Below are 4859 nucleotides of genomic sequence, written 5' to 3'. Positions count from 1 at the left end.
AATTATTAACCCACATGTTTTTCTAGGTGGTCAATCACTCAAGAGAGCACTGCACCTTGAGCTTCTCTCTCTCTTGCTCTGCCCACTTCACTCTACCTATCAGAATGCTGCCTCCACCTTCATCTTCAATAAATCTGCACTTTGCCTGTTTAAAAACAAAAACAAAAACACAGATAGAGAGAGAGAGAGAGAGAGAGAGAGAGAGAGAGGGGGGGGGGAACGCACTGGTTTCTATGAAATGTTTAAAGTGTAATATACATTGCTTTTAGGATTTTTCTTCAGCAGGAAAATGATGACTTAAAACATTAATTAGGTTTGTCTAATATCTTGGTTTTCATAGCTAACCTAAAGTTGACAGTTAAAATGGGTAAATAAGATTTAACATAAATGGGATTAATCTTCATAAATGTTTATTAGAAGACACATCTGATTAATTTGCAATTAAAATACTAAATATCAACTGCTAAGTAAATTAAGTATTCTTGACTTCTTAAATTCTATAACATATGTTTATAAAGTCTTTTAAATGATTGCTTTATAACTGTTTTTATTTATATAATTTAACATTCTGTAACTGGATAAGGGTAACTTGTCACCCATAAGTAATATAAAAATTTTATGTGACTTTTTACGTTGGGATAAGAATTTATATGTATTTTTGGAAAGGTAATAAGGAGAACCTGACTTGTTTAAATGTTTCCTAATCTGCTCCTGGGATGGGGACAAAGGGTATTTTCGTGAATCTTCCCATTCCTTCTCCCTTGCTCTTCATATTCCTCCTACTACTATGTTTTAGCCCTTGCTTTCTTAAAACCTGCTTGTTCATTTTGTTTCTTCCTTCCTGCAGACTCCCTGCCTCCAGAGGATGACTCGACAGTGATTTACTCCCATTCCCACTGTTGACTGTATACTGCTAGACCGGTTGGGCAGCCACTTTTGGGGCATGGGACAACCCCAAACATAGGGAAGAGACAAGGCCCCAAGTTAGGCAGGGACAACACCCAAATCCAGCAGGAAATAGATTCAGAAGATGGGGCTTCCTCATCATCATCCTCTCAAGAAATTTTTGGGAAATGCCTCTTAGGGGGAAATGAGGCAAGACAGATTGGGGACCCTTGTCCCAGGGCCCACTTCACCTCAATCAGCAGAGTTGATATGATCTTAAGGACCTCCTTTCATCCTGCTCCATTGCTGTTATCAGAGGAGCTAACTTTCCCTAAGTGTAAACAGCAAGATCCTGTTTTCCAAAACTATCCCCAGGAGCGTATGCCAATTCCCAAGTTTGACCGAGAGTAACCTAAGGAAAGGAAACCCCTGTTTAAGACTCCATGCATGTTACGTGCATCTCATGTACCTGATTTAAGACTTGGGAAGGAGCATTTGGTGATACACAATAAACATTATGTGCAGGGTCCAGGAATCTGTCAATCACCCTTATTTAGCATAAATCACTCCTAGCAAAAAAACTTGCCAAAGGTGAACAAAGAACTCAGAAGTGGATAAAAGCCCAGATGCCCTCTGAATCTGTGGGCAGACACCTTTGTCTTATCTATGCTGCATCTTTGCATCACATGTCCCTCCAATAAACTTAATTACTTTCCTTTGTCTTGGTGAATTCTTCTCACTGCCTGTGCACCAGCCATTATCCAGGTCCCATGACCCATGCCACTATACAATCTCTGGCCTCCTCCCTTTGCTAGCTGAATTGGCACAGTGGGTGGTAGAATATTTCTGGAAACTATTCTGAAAACTTACATCTAGTAATGACTTTACTGTACATGAAACTGACTGTAAACCACATATATATATTCCACCAAACTCAAATTAAATGTATTTCTAACTCTACTTTTTCCTTAACCAGATCCTAAAAGTATCTACAGCCTCATCAACAGTAACAGAGATGGAGGAGTGGGAAGATAGTGGTCTTAACCAGTCCTGGATAAAATAATTTATTTTTGCAAATTTTATTAAAACATATAATCAAAAGAGCCGATTGTTAGGTTCCTCTCAGAGCCTGGGGAGGAATGTGCATGAGGCTGACCCAGCTGAAGCATCATCAGCTTCACAATAAACTCACCTCCACCTGGCACACAGTCAGCATTATAGAAATGTTAACTATTATCATTGGCTCCATTTTCTGACAAGTTTTCCTCCTGTGGTTGCTCCCACATTCAGAAGCTCCAGCTTTATCTCCTTCCAGGTTCTGGTTCAGCAGGAAGGACAAAGTGTCTCTTCTAGAACTTCATGTACCAGAATTTAGTTTGATTGCACCAGTCTGGGTCATGAGTCCCACGAACCAAACACTATGGTCATAGTAATTCCTTGAGTTCATTAACTAGCTTTGGGGCACGTGCTACATTCTTTCAGCTGGAAGTGAGTCAACACCACCAAACCTTGGAGACAGGGAGTGGGGGAAGGATTGTTTCCCTATAAGAAATCTGGGGAAATTAAAAGAGCCATGAATGTTGAATGAAAAAAAATAGATGTTCATTTACTGTGAATGTAGAGTTCAAGAAGAAAGGGTGAAGAAAAGAAGTTCAGCTAGGGCAAAGACAAGACAGAATGGAAAAGGTTGCCACAACCTCTAGCTTGACACCTTGGGTCAGGTCCACTCAGATGGGCTCTAGAGGTATGGCCCTCCCTTGAGGATCTCACTGGCCTAGGTGAGCAACATGTGACCTTAGCCCAGCTCAGCCATGCCTGCCAGTTCTGATCTAGAATGACCACCTCCAGATCTCTTCGGCCTGTCATATGTGTTTTTTATTCCTCCCCAGTACTGTGAATCGTTGCTTACCTGAGCCACATCCCCAGCCCTTTATTTATTTATTTAAAGCAGGGTCTTGCTAAGTTGCCCATGCTGACCTTGAACTTGTGATTCCCTTGCTTTAGCCTCCTGAGTCACTGTCATTTGCCTTCTTGTCCTGATCTGGTCCTTCTGGACATAGGACCTATTTGCAAACCCCTATTCATAGCCCTTGGATGGCCTCTGTGGGCAGATCTTAAGGATTTAAGCCCAAGGTCAACAACTTGGGTCTCAACCAAGTCAACTCCTAAGACTTAGCATATAATTAATAGGAAATTGCTATCGGCAGATCCTAAATATTTCCTCTCATCCATCAGAATCCTGTGACTCTTTTGGGAGTAGACAAGGTTGATTCATTGGGTGGTGGTTTTCAATATTCTTGTAGTCATAAAACTTTTTTTGAGAGTCTGACAAAAGCTTGTAGTTGTAGATGGACACAATACCTTTATTTTATTTTGTTTTATTTTTATGTGGTTCCCGGGATCAAACCCAGTGTCTCACACATGCTAGGCAAGCGCTCTACCCCTGAGCCACAACTCTGGCCCTACTGAACACTTTTTGTTTTCTTCTACAGTACTGGAGATTGAATCCAGGAGTGCTCTACCACTGAGCTACATCCTTAGCCCTTTAAAAATATTTTTATTTGAGTCAGTGTCTCTCTAAATTGCTGAGGCTGGCACAGAACTTGCAACCCTCCTGCCTCTGCCTCCTGAATTGCTGGGATTACAGGCATGTGCTACCATGCCTGGTTCTACTGGACACTTGGAGAGAAGCCAGGACCCCCCATGGAATAAGCTATTTTTTTGTGGTTTTCTCCATTTTACATTTTATGTTTTCATTCAATTTTATATCTGGTTTATGTGAATAGAAATATTTCCCAGTTTTTTAGTTTTCACTTGTTCATAACCATTATCAATTTCCTGTTTTGACTGAGTTTGTAAGAATACATTTTAGGTTCATTTGTAATAATTCAGCATTATTTCAGTTTTGTTTGCCTTGAAAATGATTATTGTTCAATTCTATGATGAATTGGCAATAAAATAACTGAACTTCTGTCATTTCACAAAAACATTTAGTGCAATATACATACTAAATAAACAGCTAAGAGGCGAGTGTGGTAGTGTACCCCTATAATCCCAGTGGATTGGGAGGGGGAGGCAGGAGAATCACAGGTCAAAGCCAGCCTCAGCAATTTAACAAGGGTTTAAGTAACCTAGTGAGATCTTGTCTCTAGATAAAACATAAAAAGGGCTGGGGATGTGGCTTAGTGGTTCAGCACCCTTGGATTCAATCCCTGGTACCAAATAAATAAATTGCTAAGTGACTTCAGACAGTTTTCCTGTACAATATTCATAACCTGACAGTTTTCTGATTGGTCCCTTTTATTTTTCTTTATTATAAAGTCTGCTGCTGAATTCTAGTAGAAATCCCCTAACCTCCTAGAATGTGCTGAATTGGAAGGCAGAGGATAGAGTATGGGATGAAGGGCCTGTGATCAGAGGTGTCCAGATCTCTCTGCCACTCTCTGGAGTCTACTCATGGGCAGGTGAAGAGTACATCCTCACACAGGGCTGACCACTGCGACTGCTCTCATTATTGCAGCTTGGACTCCTGACTTCACAGAGCTGCCAATGGGTTCTGTCCTCTTATCTGGTTTCAGGCACTCACCCCATCACCCCTGGTGGCTTGTCTGACTCAGATGGGAGGACAGTTTCCTTGGCTTTTCCCCCTGCCCCATCCTCTGCCCTTGGCCTCAGGGGAACCAATCTCCCATCACTTCTCCTCGGACTTGTCTGCCTGCCCCTGGCTGCATCTGTGCTGATGTTCCACCTATAGGTCCTGGTGCCCTGCCAGAGGTTTCTGGAGATGCTGGTTGGCCCAGCCTCTTGGGGAAGAAAAGAAGGGCTGACAGAGTGACCTAGGGTGGAGTCCCATCCTGTTTATAGGATTGTGACACTCCTGGGGTTGGCAGATTCACAGTTGGAACTATTTTACTGGGACAGTTCCTGGCACTCAGCTAAGGAGCCCGCATCTTGGCAGGGGCTAGGCCTGGAGT

The sequence above is a fragment of the Urocitellus parryii genome, chromosome 6 (assembly GCF_045843805.1).
Source record: "Urocitellus parryii isolate mUroPar1 chromosome 6, mUroPar1.hap1, whole genome shotgun sequence".
Classification (NCBI taxonomy): domain Eukaryota; kingdom Metazoa; phylum Chordata; class Mammalia; order Rodentia; family Sciuridae; genus Urocitellus; species Urocitellus parryii.
The sequence above is the reverse complement of the archived record's forward strand: the minus strand, read 5'-3'. Positions refer to the sequence as shown.